This window comes from Macrotis lagotis, chromosome 5 (assembly GCF_037893015.1).
Source record: "Macrotis lagotis isolate mMagLag1 chromosome 5, bilby.v1.9.chrom.fasta, whole genome shotgun sequence".
In the NCBI taxonomy this organism is placed as follows: Eukaryota; Metazoa; Chordata; class Mammalia; order Peramelemorphia; family Peramelidae; genus Macrotis; species Macrotis lagotis.
The window spans coordinates 93,703,309-93,722,641 of NC_133662.1; the positions used below are offsets into that span (position 1 = coordinate 93,703,309).

General features: G+C 36.4%; 1 protein-coding gene across 5 annotated transcripts in view; it reads left to right on the forward strand.

Annotated features, from left to right (window-relative positions):
• KLHL32 (kelch like family member 32) overlaps positions 1 to 19,333 on the forward strand; it is a 307,584-nt gene that overhangs the window by 147,392 nt on the left and 140,859 nt on the right. The gene's annotated exons all lie outside the window — the stretch shown is intronic.

Below are 19,333 nucleotides of genomic sequence, written 5' to 3' on the forward strand. Positions count from 1 at the left end.
GAAGTATAAAGAAAAAGAAAAAACAGTTCCTGTTGTGTTCCAATAAGCGACATAACACACACATAAATAGGGAATACATAAGAAGAAGATGGTAGCTATGGGGGGGTGGCTTTGAAGAGGCTTCATGTAGAAGGTGGATTTTAAGCCAAGTCTTGAAATAAAACTATATTCTGAGTTATGTTCTCCAAAATTTAATTATTATATCAACCCAGTGAGTGGAAACCACCACCAAATTTTAGGGGAAATTTTAAAACAGAATTTAAAAATTATTATTGTAAAGGAATAATTTAGCACTTAGAGTCTTACAGTTGCTATTGCTATGTTGAATCTGGCAGATTTTTTAGTTTTTTTTTTAAATTCCCTGAAATACTATAATAAGATTACAGATTCAGATTTAAAAATGGACATCAACAATGCTCATTAGGGCCATTAGTAGTTTTATCTATTATATTCTTCCTACAGTCAACTGCTATGAGGAAGTGACAATAATTTCATACTTAATGGATCAGTGAGGATATCTCCTCCCTAGATGCAGGTCATCACCCATTTAGGTAACTCACATTTAGTGTGATTCTTTGCTTGGTCCACCGTCAATCCTCTCTAAAGGAACTGTCCAGTGATCTGTCAGCCTTCCTCTTTCTACGCTTCATAAGGCTCTCATGGAATTCATCTGTTATTCTTCTCTTTTGCTACAATAGTTACTCACCTTGCCTCTTGTTCTAATTGTACATTTTTCCAGAAGAGAAACAGCATGGCAAAGAGTAGTGGAGAGGAGGGTCAAACTTGGAGTCAAAAAAAGTGGAGTTTCAGGTCTTGCACCTACTGGTTGTATGAACATGGGCAAGACTTATGTTAAGACTTAATCTCTCAGTGTTGCAAATAAAGTCCCCAAGAGATAGAATTTTCATTTAATCAATTAATCAGTTTACTAGTTAGCCTAGTCTCTAATAATAATTTGATTGACAGTGATTTCTTTTAGTAATCAAAGATGCCAAGAGAGACTTAGACACATCTTAAAGATGTGTATCTTCTGTCAGGAAGCCCCCCTGACAAGTGAAACAACCCTAAATGATGGACATTTAGTGAGGAGGTGGGCTAAAAGTCTTTAGCTCCTCCTGCTGAGAATATCTGGGAGCCCTAAACTCTAATGGAGGGGATCAAGGACAGACGTTCCTTCCCCCAGAGTTGGGGCTCATCCAGAATGGATTTTGTTTACCTTCTAAGCAGAAATTAGGTTTCCAATTTGGGTAGGGTCTTACCCAACCTGCTAAGGAGTATATGCCTGAGGGGCTTGTAAGTAATCTTATAGTTCTATCGTGCCCTTCGGAGACTGATTTTTTCCAGGAGCTGGGTCATTAGTTATTAATTGTATGTTGTTGATGTTTGTCCTTCCTTCTTGAAGAAGACCATGAAGTCAAGGGAAGTGATGCCATGACAGGCACATGAATTGGATTTGAGTGAGGGAATGTTGTGCTAAGTCGTCAGCCTCACTGTCTTGTCCAGAGCCATTGGGGTCCAGTGATCAAATATGGATCAGAATGACTGGAGATGTCCCTGGATTCAATGGGAGACTTTGGTCTTTTTAAACTAAGGTCTTTAACAGGTAACTGATTTTAAGGTAGATAAGAAAGATATGATGCAAAGAATGACCAGCTTAGTAAAAAAAAAAAAAAAATCAGGGGAAGACCCTCAGGGATTTTAATCAAAACCCAAACAATTTCTATTTACATGCACTCTGAACCACTTCCAAATAATGACAAAGAGGGTTGGCCTGGGACCTATTGTTGGCAGTCACTGAAAGCCACAGTGATTTGGACCTGTAAACCCCAAGATATCTTGCTGGGTATCTGTGATCAAAATTTACATTCCTTTGGACAAAGTAGTGGCAGGTAAAGGATGTGATACCCTAGTATAAACCAAAATAAGGTAAAGGCAGATGACAAAACCCCTGGGATCCTTAGGATATTTCAGTAAGCAAAAGTACAGAGCCAGGTGTTTGCAGGGAGTAGAGTTAGGTCACATGCAGACAGGTCTGATAGTCTTCCAACTCATGGAAAGGAATAGAGTTGGTGATATCCACCTCATCCAAGCTTTTTGAATAGTCAGGCATCCCAGATAGATTCAGAGGACAGAGTGCCTGAAGGAAAGTGAGGGGGGAAAACTCTGTCTAGTGGTACAAGGCCAATTTGTGGTCTTGAATAGCTCTAGAATGGTCCAGGGCTGGAGAAAGGGAAAAGGAGGCGGTGGGGCTTCCCGTCACTTGGTTATCCCTGATAGGTTATGAGATGTCATCTGAGGTCCTTTCCAACTCTAGAGCTATTATCCTTGGGACTGAGTTGTAGATGAATTACTCATCTTTGACCAGTGAAGAGGTTTTCACAATATGTGGTTAAAATGATGAGTCTGGACAAAAAAAAAAAAATACATTCCATGGAGAACTGCAGGAGAGCTAAAACTATCTAAAATCAGCAGTGACATCATTGTTGTATGCTACTTTAATTATCTCCAAAAAGACTTAAATATTTTAATTTAGGAACTGTGCCAAATTCTGGGAATGCAATAACTTAAAAGAAAGACTGTCTTTGCCTTCAATGCATTTACAGTCTACTGGGGAAGACAACACACAAAAGGAGGCAAGAGGGTAGGGTGGGGAGAACAGGAGACCTGTTGATCCATGGAATTGAAAGCAGACCAGCAGTAGATGCAAGATAAAGCATCCAATTTCCACATTTTATAAAGGAAGACATTAGGAGGAATTTAGTTCCCCACCCGCCAGCCCTCCGAACAGAGAGGGAGAAGGGGCTGAAGAGGCTGAAGGAGGTGCTGTCAGTCAAGGCTGAGTTGTCAGCATGATGGTGAGTTATCTTTGTTCTTAGAAACAGATAACTTTAGTGCAGCTAGGTGGCACAGTGGATAGAGCACTGGCCCTAGAGTCAGGATGACCTAAGTTCAAATACTGCCTCAGATACTTAATAATTACCTAGCTGTGTGACTTTGGGCAAGTCACTCTTAACCCCATCGCCTTAGATAAATAAAAATTTTTTAAAAAGGAAAAAGAAAAGGATAACTTTATATCAGAGCTTCCTGCCTGTTGTAACATCCTTTTGCTGATACAGACAGCTTTCATGAAATCTGTTGTCCTACTCTTTGCCATGTAGATATCATGGTTCTGTACTTTGTCTGAACCATCTAGCTAGATAATTTTGGATGATAGTCAGGAGACCCGGATCTGAGTCCTGGTTCTAACAATTATTACCCCTAGACCCGTCATTTAACTGGGGACATCAGTTTTCTCATCTGTAAAATGAGAGTAATAATATTTTGATTGCCATGGGTCGCTGGTTTGTTTTGAGGAAAGTGCTCTGTAAACATTTTAGAACATTGTTTAAGCCTGAATTACTATTAATCCAGTAAATGACAGCTACATTTAAATGCTCCAGATATTAATGCAAGAAGACCTGGAAGTTCTCTGAATATAGCCAGGAAATTACAGGCAAAGAGACTCTAAATAACTTGCCCTGAGTTAGTATCTAAGGCTAGATTTGAACTCAGGGCTCCCTGGGTGAGGTCCTCCTCACAGCCAGTGTGTATCTGAAGGAGGATACGGTAGCTGAGTTGCCAGAGAAATCGCTCTTGTTAAAGCTTATCTACCTGGTTGGAGCTCTCTTATTCTGCTGGGATACCTTGGCGAAGCTCAGGAGTGGGTCCTCTGTTTCTCTTTATGTCACAGTTCAAAGACCTCCTTGATCATCAGAGATAGGATGCCCACATCTTTGTCTCCGGGGTTCACCTAGGAAAGGGTCTGCCTTTACTACAAAGGTAGTATTCTCTCCTTTCCCCTGAAGCTCACCCCAGGCTTGCCGCTTGCTCAGCAGCCATCATCCCTCACCTCATATCCCATTAGGATGGATGTTTTCACCATGGGAGGGAATGTTTCCTCAAAAGGTCAGACTTTTCAAATGACAGAAGAGATAAAGGAATAAAACTGATAGCAGAGGAAAGATGGTGGAGGAGATACATTGCTTCAGTGTGAGACTTAAAAGGAGTAGCAAGGACACCCTGGTGTAAAGAGACCTTTGGAAAGAGATGAAGGAAAGAGATGGAAAGAGAGAAGACAGATGAAGCAACTTCGTAAGATTGGAACCAAAACCCTGCACCTTGATATCCCTTGAAGGACCTAGGCTTTCTACTCATTGTGTGTACATATGTATGTATGTGTGGCCTCTGGAAACTTCACCCCTGCCTTGAATGTCTGAGCATGCATGTGCATGTATACACAGAAACAGCTGCTTATCTCTGTATCATAGCCTTTGAAATGATAGGTTATCTCTTCAGGCATCAGGGAACCCATACAATCAGACACTGACTCCTGTACAATAATGTCATAGGGGCTGTACAACTCAGCTAGGTGTACAATAGAGACCAATTGGATTCTGCTTTGTGAGAGACAAGGGGGTTGTTGGTTTTTCTTTTTTTTTTATATTATGCTAAATCTAAGAAAGAAAGGAAGGGAGATAGGGAGTAAGTAAAAAAAGAGATGAACAGAAAGAAAAAGGAAGAAATGAGAGAAAGAAAAAGACAAGAGAAAGAAAATATAAAAATAAAAAAGAAAGAATAAAAGGAAATTTGCATATTATTTGAAAAAAATTGTTGAAGTATCACAGCAGCCTGTCATTTATGTTATCAAGACTTAGGTCAGGTGGTGTCTTTTTTTTAATGAATCCTCTTATCTAAAGCCTTGTAAACTCTGTGATGCATCAATTCAAATTTGAACTTCTAAACTGAGATCATTGGACTTCTAGTTCTTAAGGAAATGATGTGAATCCAATGTTCACCGAAAAGGCAAAAAAAAAAAATTAACTTTTGAGTCAAGCCAGTGCAGTTGACTGAGCTTTATAGATGTCTGTTTGAATGGGTGGCTGGTGTTAGCAGGTCCAGTTGACATCAGAGAGCTAAGTAAAAGATAAGAGAAGGGGACTTCACCTGCAATTTAATTTGCTTGTTATAAGCAACTGCCACATTAAGAAGCTCCCTCCACTGGAGCAAGTGAGCAGTTTCTCTACAATTTAATAGTCTTTGAAAACTGATTAGAACCCTGGGATGTTAAGGTACTCTGCTAGGATCACAAAGCCAGTCGGAGTAACAAGTAGGACACCAGGTCTTCCTGTGTTATAACTGATACACATCACAATGGGACAGAAATGCTTTGAAGCTTTTCCAGAGAAGTGATCTCAGAGTACAGACCACCTGTCCCTGGTCTTTAGCAGTTTCATAATACTAATGAAACCGTCTTTTTTTGGCTGTGTTTGCCAATTGATAGCCCAGGCAGTACATTCTCATTCTCTCTCTCTCTCTCTCTCTCTCTCTCTCTCTCTCTCTCTCTCTCTCTCTCTCTCTCCAACTCAAACCTTTTGAATCAGAATAAAAGATAGGTTGACTATTCTTTCATGTGCTCAATATTGCAAACCCCTTCCAATAAAATAAAATCACTGAATATCAGAAAATTTCATAACTCGACTGGAGCTTTCAAAGCTGTCTTTGTTGCTAACAGAACAATTATGAATGAAAGGATGGTAGAGACTTCTCTTTTTTAAAAAATATTTTTATTTCTTTAGTGATGCAAGATGTATAAATTTGGTTAGCATTAAATTTAATTAGGCTTTCCAAAACTCTTAATTCCTCCTTAAGGCCTATAATACTGTATAGCAAGGATTTTTAACCTGTTTTGTTTTGTGGACCCCTTGGTAGTCTGCTGAAGTTTATGAATTCTTTCTCAAAATCATATTTCTTTTAGATTATGAACTGCTTGAGGATAGGCACTAGTTTTGCCTTTCTTTGTATCTTCAGTGTTTAACACAGTGTCTGGTATTATAGTAGGTAGCTTATAAATGTTTTTTTACTCAACTGTAAGCATTTAATAAAACATATAGGATAAAATATAGTAGGATTATTTTACTATACCAATAACTTATTCTAGTATGAAAAATAATCTGGTTCATAGACTCCATAATTAAGAACCCTTAATATAGAGATATGAACCAAAGGTAGGAAGTATGCACAAAACCTTGGTTATGTTAGCTTAGCATATGGATAAGCATTGTATTGGACTACAAGGAGATAATTATACTATTGTCACCCATATTCAAAATATCCTGGCCCGGGGTACTACTAAACTCATCTATGTCATAATCGGACTTACCATGAATAGATCAACATCTAGTTTAGATGTACTGGCATAAGCTAGGTTCCAAAGGCTTTTCTCCTCCAATTCAGGGCTTAATTCTTTTGTCTATTTGTAGTGTCTGTCCAAGATCTAAAAATTTGACAATTTCCTTCAACCATATCAATATTATAATTGGGATAACAAGTGGAACATTTTTTTCATATGACTATCAATAGCTTTAATTTCTTCATCTGAAAACTACCTGTTCATATCCTTTGACTGACTAGTGATCTTATAAATTTGATTCAATTCTCTCCATATTTTAGAAATGAATTCTTTATCAGAAACATCAGTTGTGAAAATTGTTTCCTAACTTTCTGAAGTCCTTCTGATCTTGGCTATTGATTTTTATGTGTGCAAAAGCTTTTTAATTTAATATAGTTAAAATTGTCTATTTTATAATTTATAATGTTCTTTATCTCTTGTTTTGTTCATAAACTTCTCCTCTCTCCATAGATGCAGCACAGTGTTTCTTGTTCTCTTAAATTATCTGTGGTATGATCCTTTATATCTAAATAGTATGCCCATTTTGATGTTATTTTGGTAAAGGTTGTGAAATGTGGGTCCATTGCTTAGTTTTTGCCATACTATTTTCTAGTTTTTCTAGCTTTTTTGTCAAAATAGTGAGTTCTTATCCCAGAAGCTGATGTCTTTGAGTTTATCAAATAGTAGATTATCAAATAGTCTTCTACTACTGTTTCTTTTGTACCTGATCTAATCTACTTATCTACTTCCTTGTTTCTTAGCCAGTACTAGTTTTGATGTTTTGAAGATTACCACTTTATAATATAGTTTTAGATCTGGTATAGCTTAGCCACCTTCATTTGCATTTTTTCATTAATTCCCTTGATATTCTTGATCTTTTGTTGCTCCAGATGAATTTTGTTGCATTTTTCTACTTTGTAAAACAGTTTTTGGTAGTTTGATTCATTATGGCACTGAATAAATTATTTAATTTGGATTGAATTGTCATTTTTATTTTATTAACTTGGCCTACCCATGAGCAATGGACATTTGTCCAATTATTTAGATCTGATTTTCTTTGTGTGAAAAGTACTTTGCAATTGTGGGTTCTTGCCCTGTGTGAGTTCTCCATAAATTAAGTTTTTTTGGCAAGCATTAGAACTTCAACTTGTGAAATTGTGAAATGTAGATAGCTGTCATTGTAAGGCATTTCCCCCTTTTAAATAGCACATAAAGACAATTTTTAACATTCTTTAATTTTAAATAAAACTTTGAGTTTCACATTTTCTCCTTCCTCTCCCCTCCCTCCCTTACTATGGTTTTTGAAATGGCATATATGTGCAGTATAAAAATATTTCCATATTAGTTATGCTGTGAAAGAAGGAAAGAAGCAAAAGAAAAACAACTATAAAAGAAGTGAAAAAATAAAGTGAAAATAGTATGTTTCATCTACATTCAGACTCCATCGGTTCTTTCACTGGATTCATCATGAATCTTTTGGAATTATCTTGGATCATAGTATTGCTGAGAAGAGCAATCAGTAATGATTGATCATCCCACAATGGTGCTATTACTGTTTATAATGTTCTCCTGATCCTGCTTACTCCCCTTTGTATCAGATCATGTAGGTCTTTACAGGTTTTTCTTAGATCTTAAATCTTTATTATAAGACTTTAAATCAAGATAAATTAAATATGGTTTAAAAAAACCAAACAGGGGCAGCTAGGTGGCGCAGGGGATAAAGCACCGGCCCTGGAGTCAGGAGTACCTGGGTTCAAATCCGGTCTCAAACACTTAATAATTACCTAGCTGTGTGGCCTTGGGCAAGCCACTTAACCCCATTTGCCTTACAAAAACCTAAAGAGAAAAAAAAAACAAACAGCTTGAGGAAAGACATATGACTTGAGGTAATTGGCACTTGCATATTGTGAGGAAAGAACCTTCACAATGGAGTGAAAAAATCCTGAGTTCAAATCCCATGTCTTTTGCTTTTTGGCTTTGCTATATTGGAATCTTGAGCCTTTATCCTCAGTTTCCTCATGTTTAAACTTGAATGATGGGCCAAAAGACTATCAAAGTCCATTCAAAATCTAAATCTTTGATTGTCTAATGAAAAATAAGATCTCAGCTTCCTCATGTTTAAAATGAGAGTTTTGTGTCTCTAAAAATGCATTTCAGGACTAAATCTATGATCCTATGAATCCAAACAACATCATTCTTGATTTTCCTACTTGTTTTTCATATCTGTATACATCAACCAGCATTGCTTTTAACCATGCCATACCCTTAAATCTGGTAGAATTGTAGAGACAATGTTAATTATTTTTTTTACCATTACTTTCATTTTAAATTGGTTAAACTGTGGTAAGGAAAATATAAATGCATGTCATGTCAAGAGGGAAAAAATGTCAGTACCGAGTGGGAGTCCTGAATGAGAGCTGTTCATAATAACCAGATTTGTAAAAGTACATCCTTCCTTCATCCCTTACTAGAAATATAGCCCCTTTAAAGTTGGGCCATAGAGTTAATAAAAAAATATTTAAGAAAAAAATCAGCTGCTCTCTGAATCCTAGTGTATTTTGTACATTTTCTGGCTTAATACATTAGCTATAATATCTAGAAGATAGCACAGGAGGCCAAGATTGTGCAATAAATTAATCAACAAACATTTATTTAATACCTGTATGTAAGAGATACTCTGATGTTAGATATTCAGATACAAAGGTGAGAATGTTGCTACTCTCAGGGGTTTACATTCTAAGACAGGAATTATTGGCAGCCCTGGGAATACATCTTTCCCTACCTTTGAGGTATGGATGGAGAAAATAATAATTGCCCTTTTGTTTGGCTGATGATAGATGCAAGTCCTTTGGCAAAATAATCCTTTGATATAAGGAACCTCAAGTAGCATATGTGAGACAAAGTCATCATAACCACGTCTATTAGTCATTGAATGGTACTTTTGTTTTGTTTTATTACTTTTTAAAGACTTAAAAGAAAAGAGAAAGATATTCTTTTTATGTCCCTATGTCTTGAATATTGACTTATATCTTTGTAAGTTGAGTCATGAAATCAAAATCAGTGCTGTGACTATTAGGTTCTTTCAAGCCTTCTTTAGAAGTGCATTTTGATTCTCTTCCTTAGAGGGTTTTGAGTTTTAAGAATTATCTTTAATAATGTCTTTTGAACTTTAGAAATCTAATAAAAATCTCAATGAAAAGATTTTAGTTTTATTGGGTATTACTGATTATGTTTTGCAGTACGTTTCTATGTTATTTTGGCAGAATTTTTGAAATGAACAAATAGATGAAGGAACCTTGGGCAGAGGTTATTAGAATTTACAAAGGGTATTTAGTATAGTTTGTGAATATGGTATGCTAACCCTGGCTTGAGGACGAAGACTGGCCTAGAGATAAGGAGAAAAGCCCATCCCAAGGCCAAGCATTGAATCTTCATTGTGCTATAGGGGTGGCCATTTAGGGGCTAACGGAGGAAAAGGAGCAGCCAAGCTATCAGGCAACCCAATGACCCTCAGGAATCCATTGGAGTCTACTCGGCTAAGCCTATTTTAGAACAAGTTCAATGATCCTTACTTTGTAATCCTGAGCCAGCTACTTCCCCATTATTTTCAGATTATATGAAATAAAGAAGTTGGATTCAGTTAGAAGTTCCAAATTTGGGGTTCACAAATGCACTAGGGGTTTGACATTTGAGTACAAACTGATTTCCAGTGAATAAGGTTGGATGCATGCCTATGCTGTTATTTGCATTCTGGACATTGTACTAGAGTAGCTCCCTTATTCCCTCTGTTATTCTGTAATTAATTGTACCTCATCAAGATGGGTGATCACGGGGGCGGAGCCAAGATGGCGACAAGAGAGGAACTTCTCTTAGAAGCTCTCTCATAAAACTTATAAGTTAAGGACTCTAACTAAACTTTCGAGAGACAGAACCCACAGAGGGACCCAGAGAGGCAGTTCTCCTACTCAAGGTCACCTGGAAAAGAGCAGAAAGGCTCTGCTCCCTGGGGCCGGAGGGGCAGCTCTCCCCAGCGAAAGAACTTCAGCCTCCTGGAGGCAGCCCCAGCAGCGGGGGTGTCTTCTGAGCTATGCCCCGGGGGAGCACCGGCACAAATTGAGGGAACAGCGGCTAGGGACCTCTACCAGAGCGAGCACCTGGAGCCCAGCCCTCAGGGCACACAGCTAGCAGCTTGGTCTTTCTGCAGCCCAGACCCAGAAACAGAAGCAGGTGGAGCTGGTAAGCAGGAGCCTCCAGGGCATGAGCCCATTGATCCTAGGGAGAGGAGTGAAGAGAGACTGTGAGCTCTGTCCTCTGCCCTGGAACAGGACTCTGGGGCTCTGACCACATTCAGATCCTGATCACAGTCTAGGCCCCCCATAGAACAGCAGGGCCCCTCCCACCTCATCCCCGTGGCAGAGGGGGGCACATATGACGGTCATTCACAGACCAGGAGGGAGGACAGAGCCTCACACACTGAGACCCTTGTGGGAGTATCCCAAAAGCTCAGGAAGCACCCCAAACCAGGCCTAGGCTGGGAAAATGAGCAAGCAGAGAAACAAAAGGAAGACTATTGAGAAATATTTTGCATAAGAGCCCAAGAAGGATCAAAATACTCAGTCTGAAGATGAGGAAGCACAAGCTCTTGCATCTAAAGACTCCAGGAAAAACAGAAATTGGGCTCAGGCTATGACAGAGCTCAAAAAAGACTTTGAAAATCAAATGAGGGAGATAGAAGAAAAACTGGGAAAAGAAAGGAAAGAGATGCAGGAAAAACATGAAAATGACGTCAGCAGCCTAGTCAAGGAAATCCAAAAAAATACTGAAGAAAATATCATGCTAAAAACCAGCTTAGGTCAAATGGATAAAACAGTTCAAAAAGTTATTGAGGAGAAGAATGCTTTAAAAAGCAAAATTGGCCAGATGGAAAAAAGAGATAAGAAAACTCTGAGGAGAACAAATCCTTCAGACAAAGAATAGACTTCAGGGAGATTGATGAATTTATGAGAAACCAGGATTCATTACTTCAAAACCAAAAAAATGAAAAATTAGAAGAAAATGTGAAACATCTAGTTGAAAAAACAACTGATATGGAAAACAGACTTAGGAAAGACAATTTTAAAATTATTGGAATACCTGCAAGTCATGATCAGGAAAAGAGCCTTGACATCATTTTCAAAGAATTACTACAGGAAAATTGCCCTGATATTCTAGAAGCACAGGGCAAAATAGAAATGGAGAGAATCCACCAATTCCCCCCGAGAAAGAGATCCCAAAAAACCAACCCCTAGTAATATTATAGCCAAATTCCAGAACTCTCAAGTCAAAGAGAAAATATTACAAGCAGCCAGAAGGACACAGTTCACATATCATGGAGTTGCAAGTCAGGAACACACAGGACTTAGCAGCAACTACATTGGAAGCTCGTAGGGCTTGGAATATAATATACTGGAAGGCAAAAGAGCTTGGTAGAATCCAACTGAGAATCAGCTACCCAGCAAGGCTGAATGTCCTCTTCCAGGGAAAAAAATGGACTTTCAGTGAACCAGGGGAATTTCAAATGTTCCTTTTGGAATGGCCAGAGCTGAACAGAAGGTTTGATCTTCAGATACAGGACTCAGGTGAAGCATGGAGATTGGAGGAGAGGGGAGAAATATGAGGGACTTAATGAGGATGAACTGCATGTATTCCTGCATAGAAAAATGACACTGATAATACTCATATAAACCTGCTCAGTTAATAGAGCAGGTAGAGGGAGCTTTTATAGTTGAAGCACAGGAGAAAGCTGAATTTGAAGACAAAACATGGTGTAAAAATGGAGTCAGTAGGAAAAAAAGTGAAATGTAATGGGAGAAAGAAAAAGGAGAGAGGGAATAGGCCAAGATATCTCATATAATAAGATTTTTCTGTATTACAATGAGCTATTGCAATGATATGGAAGGGGGGGAGGCAAGGGGGAATGAGGGAATCTTTGCTATCATCAGAGGTGGCTAGGAGAGGAAACAGCAAATATACTCAATATATATATAGGCATCTGGAGTAAGAAGGGGGGGTGGGGGCGGCTAGCTGGCATAGTGGATAAAGCACTGGCCTTGGAGTCAGGAGGACCTGGGTTCAAATCTGGTCTCAGACACTTAATAATTACCTAGCTGTGTGGCCTTCGGCAAGCCACTTAACCCCACTTGCCTTGCAAAAACTAAAAAAGAAAGGGGGGGGTGGACAGGGGCAAGGGGAGGGATGTGAGTGACAGAGGAGAGGATGGACCATGGGGGCAGAGTGGTCAGATATAACACATTTTCTTTTTTACTTCTTTCAAGGGGCTGGGATTGGATGACCTGTCTGGGACCATAGGACCAGGTGGATACTGGGCCTAAGGGGTGGTAGGGGGGTCTTGGGGTCTCTTAGCCCCAGGACCAGGTCTGCTGTGCTACTCATATACCCTACAGCAGAGTCAGAATGAAAGGAGAGAGAAAATTACAGTACATGGTAGTGGAGAAATATGAAAGAAGGGAGTTGTGACCAGCAATGGCAATGGTAGAAAAATATGGAAGTAACTTTTGCGATGGACTTACCATAAAGAATGTGATCCACCCATGGCAGAGTTGTTGGTGTTGGAACAAAGACTGAAGCACATTTTTTATTATTATTATTTGGGGGGGGGGTACAGGGCAAATGGGGCTTATGTGGCCTGCCTGGAGCCGCATAGCAGGGTGATCTTTGGGTGTCTAAGGCCAGATTTGGACCCGGGTGCTCCTGGCTCGAGGACCAATGCTCTGTCTGCCACCCAGCCACCCCTACTATTTTGGGTCTTTTTTTTTTTTTTTTTTTTTTTTTTGGTTTTTGCAGGGCAGTGGGGTTGGGGTGGCTTGCATGTCACACGGCTGGGTGATTGTTGGGTGTATGGGGCCGGATATGGGCTCGGTTGCTACTGGCTCCAGGGCTGGTACTCTGTCCATTGAGCCACCTGGCCATACCTGCAATTATTACTATTATTTTTTTAATTTTAATTTTTTTCTGTCCCCTTTACTTTATCACTCAAGCGAGTCTATATTTTGTGGGGGGGTATTCTGTTTACTCTTAAACAGGAATATTTTATTAATGTATATAACAAATTATTTGTACAAAAAGATAATAAAGAAATATTAATAAATAAATAAAAAGATGGGTGATCATGTCATCAGGATATTCCAGTTGTCTTCTTGTAGCTCAACTTAACATCATGATCACTAGGCATGCCCATGGCAATCTATCTTGAAATCATCATAACTATCAGAGTCTGTGTTCCAGTCCTTACAAAGGTTAAATATAAGTTAAAAATGAAGCAGTTGAACATTTATCATTCCATAGAGCACTTTTTACTAACTAGAAGAAAGTAAATATTTTATAATATATGTCAGTTGGTTAGGTAACTAAAATATATTTTAAATTATTTTATCTCATAAAAAGAACTTATAAATTTCTCCCACTATTTGTACCATACTTTCATCTCATTCTTTCTTTAACTCAAAATATAGAAATAAACTCAATGCAAAAACCTAGGCATAAGACTCTAATATCAAGTCAGATATAATGCAAATTTTTGTTTATGTACAAAGATCCAACATGGAAATTAAGTTCCTATGTTTATATGGGACTAATGTTTGAAAGCCTCAGATATTTAATAGTTGAATGACCCTGAATAAGTCACAACTTCTATATATCTCAATCTTTTTATTTGTAACAAAGGGATAATAGTAACACCTCCCCTAATCCCAGATTGTTGTGAGGATCAAATGAAGTATTTATAAAGTATTTTAAAGTGCTATATAAATGCTGGCTATTATTATCTTTCAATTATAACTCATTTCATTAAAATGCTAAATGTAACAAAATTTCTAAAATAAAGACTTTAGTTTTAGGTCTTGCAGATATTATTAAACAAGAAATTCTGCCAGATTAGTTCTTATGGAATAACATCTATACAATATTTGTTATTATTTCATAATAGTTTTATAAGTTTACATTTAGAGTTTTTATATTTCTGTGTATAATAAAACTTCATATTTGATCATAATTATGTAATATAAATTTTATTTTGGAAATTTTTAGAGCAAAAACCATCATTATAATTATTATAATGATGGTTTTGCTTAGAAAAATTTCATGAATAAATCTAAATTATCCTGGCTTTCACATCTTTTTTTGAAGAATTGGGGAACAAAAAGTGTTGGAAACTATGGGATTAAATGATCCCTGAAATTTTCTTCCAACTTTCACTTTAAAAATTAGATTAGAATTGATAATAAGCCCTTTTCCATGCATTTTTGATAAAGTATGTATGCATTTGTTATGAGGGTTAGTATTTATCTCCCAGCTCCTGAATTATTAGACTTCTTTATAAAAAATAATGAGCTATTAAACATTCTAATTGCTTTGGAGGAGTGGGAACCAGTATCCCTGTAGTGGACTTGTGTTATATCTAGGTTTCTATTTATCTTCCCCCACATTGTACCCTTTGTCTTGCCCTAATTTATATTGTCTGTCTCAGGTTCAAGATTCCTAGTTATGGCTCTACTTAAAATTTCTTAAGTTAATGATCTCCACAGTTATTCCTCCCTCAGAGGAATGCACAAAGTGAGGAATATATTTGTTCTATTGAGTTCAATAGTCATTATTTGATTTTTGATTCAGTGTTTCTTCCTTTCTGCATAAAATGGAGTTCTGGGACCTCTGCTGGAAATTCTTGGTATTGTGTGATATTATCTTTCTAGAAATATGAAAATCGTTCCTATTTTATTTAACATAACATGATATTTCTTATAGAAAACCTTTATAATGTTGAAATTCTAGATTTTTAGGGATATAATTGCATTTAATCAATGAAAGGAGAGTTATAGAGAGAAGTTTGTGATTTGGTAGAATAGAATAATTGTAAGAACGTTTCTATTCTTGGTTCTAGGTACCAGCAATAGAATAGATCTTTGAATGTCTTTTAATATCCTTTATTATCAGGAAAAAAATACCTCAATGCTAGTTAATCCTTTTCTGTGAGTTAAATCTTTCTTGATAAGCCTGTTCCAGTAAGAAAGCAGTTTTTCAATCAGTTGCTTTTTTGTTAAAAGAAAAAAAAGATGAATGCATCTTTTTTTCTTCATTCATTTGTTCATTCTTTTTTTGTGCTCCACTCTAACTCTATGGGCTTCTTTCTTTACCTTTGTCCTTGTGGTAGTACTTTCCCTCCCTTTTCTCTGTTGAGCTTCCTTTTATCAGACTTCCCCCATTAAAAGGTAAACTCCTTGAGAGCAAGAGCTATCTTTCTTTTACCTTTTTGAATTTTATATTTTCAGCTTAGCATAGTGACTGGCAATAGAAAACATATAATAAATGTTTATTGACTTGACTTCTGTGTAAAAAGACAGTTCATTCTATTCAGTACATATACAAAGATAAAAATAAAGCTAGTTTTTAGAACTGGAGAAAAAAATTATTTTATTGTAGGACTGGAACACATTTTCAATTAAGTAATCAACTGATATTTTTACAAAATTTTTCCCCCGCAATAATTTAGCAAATATTCCTGTTCCTTAATATATTTTGATATTGAATTTATATCTAGGGAAAATATTCTTTTAACTTAATGTTAAATTTTGTTATGTAATAGCTTTATAACACCTACATATTAACACATTTCATATGAAGCATTGTTATGGTTTTGGCCTCAGTACCTACTTTCCTAAAATCAATAACTTTCATGAACACTTAAAAAAATCACTAATGAATTTTTAGTTTGTACGTAGTAAAAATGTAAGAACACAAATTATTATATTTATAATGGTAGCCTGTGTAGTGGATAGAGAGCTGGCCTCAAATCCATGTGTCTTACCTCAGACACATAATGCATATATGACTCTTTAGTCACAACTTCTTAGTACTCTAGGCAGTTTTCTAAGACTAGATTTCAGATCTGATGTCAATCTACATTGGTAGAAGGAATTTCTTCACCTGGGCAATTTCCTATAGCAGTCATTCCCACAGTATGGTCCAGTGACCCCTGGGTCCCTGAGACCTTTTCAAGAGATATGTTAGGTCAAAATTATTTTCATAATTATATATGTGTGTGTATATGTATGCAAATAAATTACATGTTTAAATTTCTACTAAAGTTAATATTGATACAACCAACATAAACAAAAGCACTTTGGAGGGTGCTTAATAAATTAAGAATGTAAAAAGGTAGGTCCTGATAGCAAAATGTTTGGGAACTACTACCCTATGCCAATGAAATCACATATCCATTTCTTATCCTTATAGTAACATAGATCTTAGGATTATTTAGACATGGAAAAATTAGTCATAGTGAAATAATTGGAATTGTCCTAGAAATCAAAGACTAGGAAAAATGGTTCAGATAAGAGAGTAGATTAGAGGACTTCATTTTCAGTAGTTTCACATGAAAAATGGAAGGTAAATTTGAATTCTTTACTAGGAAAGAAATCACTCTGTGATGACTGAGTAGTCATGGCTTCTACAAAATGAGCATATGTAATAATAGTGGTAATAGTAGAAGTAATAATAACAATAGAAAATTATATTTAAAATTTTTTTAGGTTTACAGAACATTTTATCATGCCTACTTGTGTTTTGAGAACACAAGACAAATTCATCCTTTTGTAAATGCAATTCATCCTTTGACTTATTAAAAAAATTATTAGTCAACCAGCAAGTGTTTTTAAGTACCTTCATTGTGCTAGGTGTGGGGGGATAGAAAGACATAAATTAAATAGTCACTGTTCCCCAAGATACAATTTTGTAGTGAGAAAAAATATATACATATTTGAGTTACAAATTGTAAAAAAGATTTTTCTAACAGGGCCCATGACGTTCATTAAGTCAAAATGAAGAAATATTTAATTATCCACATTTATAAGTAGAATGCACATTTCTAGAGGGAAGAAAGTTTCATTTGAATCTTTTTATTTCTGGTGTCTAGCAAACTGACTGCTAAATAGTAGACACTTGATAAATGTTGGTTGAATTGAATTGAATAAAATGAATTGAACATAAACCTAGGAGTAATTACATGAAATATCAGCAGTATTCATTCATTCATTCATTTGAAGAGCTTTTCTAAAGGAGAAAATGTTTTCTGAGTAAATTTATTTCCTTCTTTGTCATGTGAGCAAAAATGAGAAACTAGCTCTGCTGCTTTATGGAATGAAAATTCCTATTTTTGACATACTTGAAAGAATGCTGGCTATAAAATGAGCCTTAATAATTGATTTGGCTTTTCTTATATCCAGTAATGACCTTCATGTTTCATTATATCTTAATTGCTGTCCATGTCTTATCTCTCATTGTTAGAAAAGTATAAAATAAAAATTTGTATTGCTTTTTATATAATTAGACTCATTTTTGAAGTAACATAATTTATCCTTACGAGCTGTTAAATAATGTATTTTATTAATTTAAACATAATGAAGAAGAGTATACTGATAATGACTCAGATACAGAGTGATAAAAATTCACAATCCTGAAATGGCAAGAATCAGCACATTAAAGTAGCAAGGCCCAAAGGGAAAAGGAGTATCTCTCATAAAATGTAAAAGCCTGGGTTTGACTGAGTTTTATCATGATTTTTTCTGTCCAAGAGTGGGAATGAAGGAACGACTTTTGAAGGCAACATTTATATAATATACAGCCTTTCTCTCTACCTGAGTAAAGGGCAAGAAAGGTCAGTACTGAGGGAAGGTATATTTCAAGAATTTTCGTCTTCATAAATGTTATGCATCTACAACCTGCCTCTGACCTTAAAGATTTCAAAAAATACAAACTAAAATGCATAAACTTTCTGAGGAAAATAACAGAATTTGGAAATGTTCTTATTTTTTCTCATTCCCTTGTTATCTTGTTTTACTTTTCTGATTTTTTATATCTCTTTATGATAGTTTGAAGGTCAAATTGTCTCATTTTTTTCATGTTCCAAAATTGAGTAACATTGTCTTTTTGCAGTTTGGAGATTGTGTGGTTTTAATTGCTCAATTTATTTAACAGAATTTAGTGCTTAAGAAATGTATAAGTTGCTAGATATTTAACATAAAAAGCAGCTCTGACTCTTGACCCTTTAGCCAGGTTTGCACCTTCATAGTCATTCTTGACTCTTTTTTTTATTTCTTCCTTACCCTGCCTCAGCATATCCCATCAGTTGATTCTTTGCTGAGTATGTCACCACAACTCTCAATTGTATTCCCTCTTCTTTGGTCATGAGGTTACCTACGGCCCCACAGAAATTCAGACACTCTCACCTATTGTTTTGATAGTTGCAATAATTTTTGAATTCCAATCTTTTCTTTCTCCAATTCATCCTTCCCATAGATTCCAAAGGGATATTTCTTATGCATAAATTTGACCATCAGTAGCTTGCTCAGGAAACTTCAGTGATTCTTCAATTCTTGTAGATTAAAATATACCCCATATTTGTTGGGCAAATATTTAAAATCCTTTCTGATTAGGTTCCAGTCATATCTTCCTGAGCTGATTTCATACTCTCCTCACATGCTATGTTCTTAGTCAAATCGATCGGTCCATGTGTCACAACATTTTAACTCCTGCCTAGAACAGTAGACATTTGATAGATTTTGATTGAATTGAATAAAATTAAATGAACATTAATCTGGTAGTAATTGCATGAAGTCTCAGCTCTATTTATTCATTAGTCCAAAGAACTGTCCTAAAGGAGGACACGTTTTCTGAGTAAGTTACTTTCCTTCCTTGTCACTTGCAAAATAAGTAATTATCCTTCGCACTGTCCGGAATGGCCTCCTCTCTCCTAGCTGTCATCTTGTGGAATCTCTGTCTCTCTTCAAGGAGCATCTTTAGAGAAGTCATTACTCATGTGTCCATTTGATAGGGATTTCCTCTCCACTACTCCATCCCTGAAATTACTTTGTACTTACTGCACACTTGGTGCTTTCTCTCAGTAGAATATTAGCATCTTGAAGGCAAGGATGGTTTCTTTTTTGTTTCTGTATCTCTAATACCTTACAAATTACCTGACTTACAATAGTTACTTAAAAAATGCTCATTGGATTGAATTGAAGTTGGGGATTTTATGTGGCCTTCATATTCCTATGACAAACCCAGATTAACTGC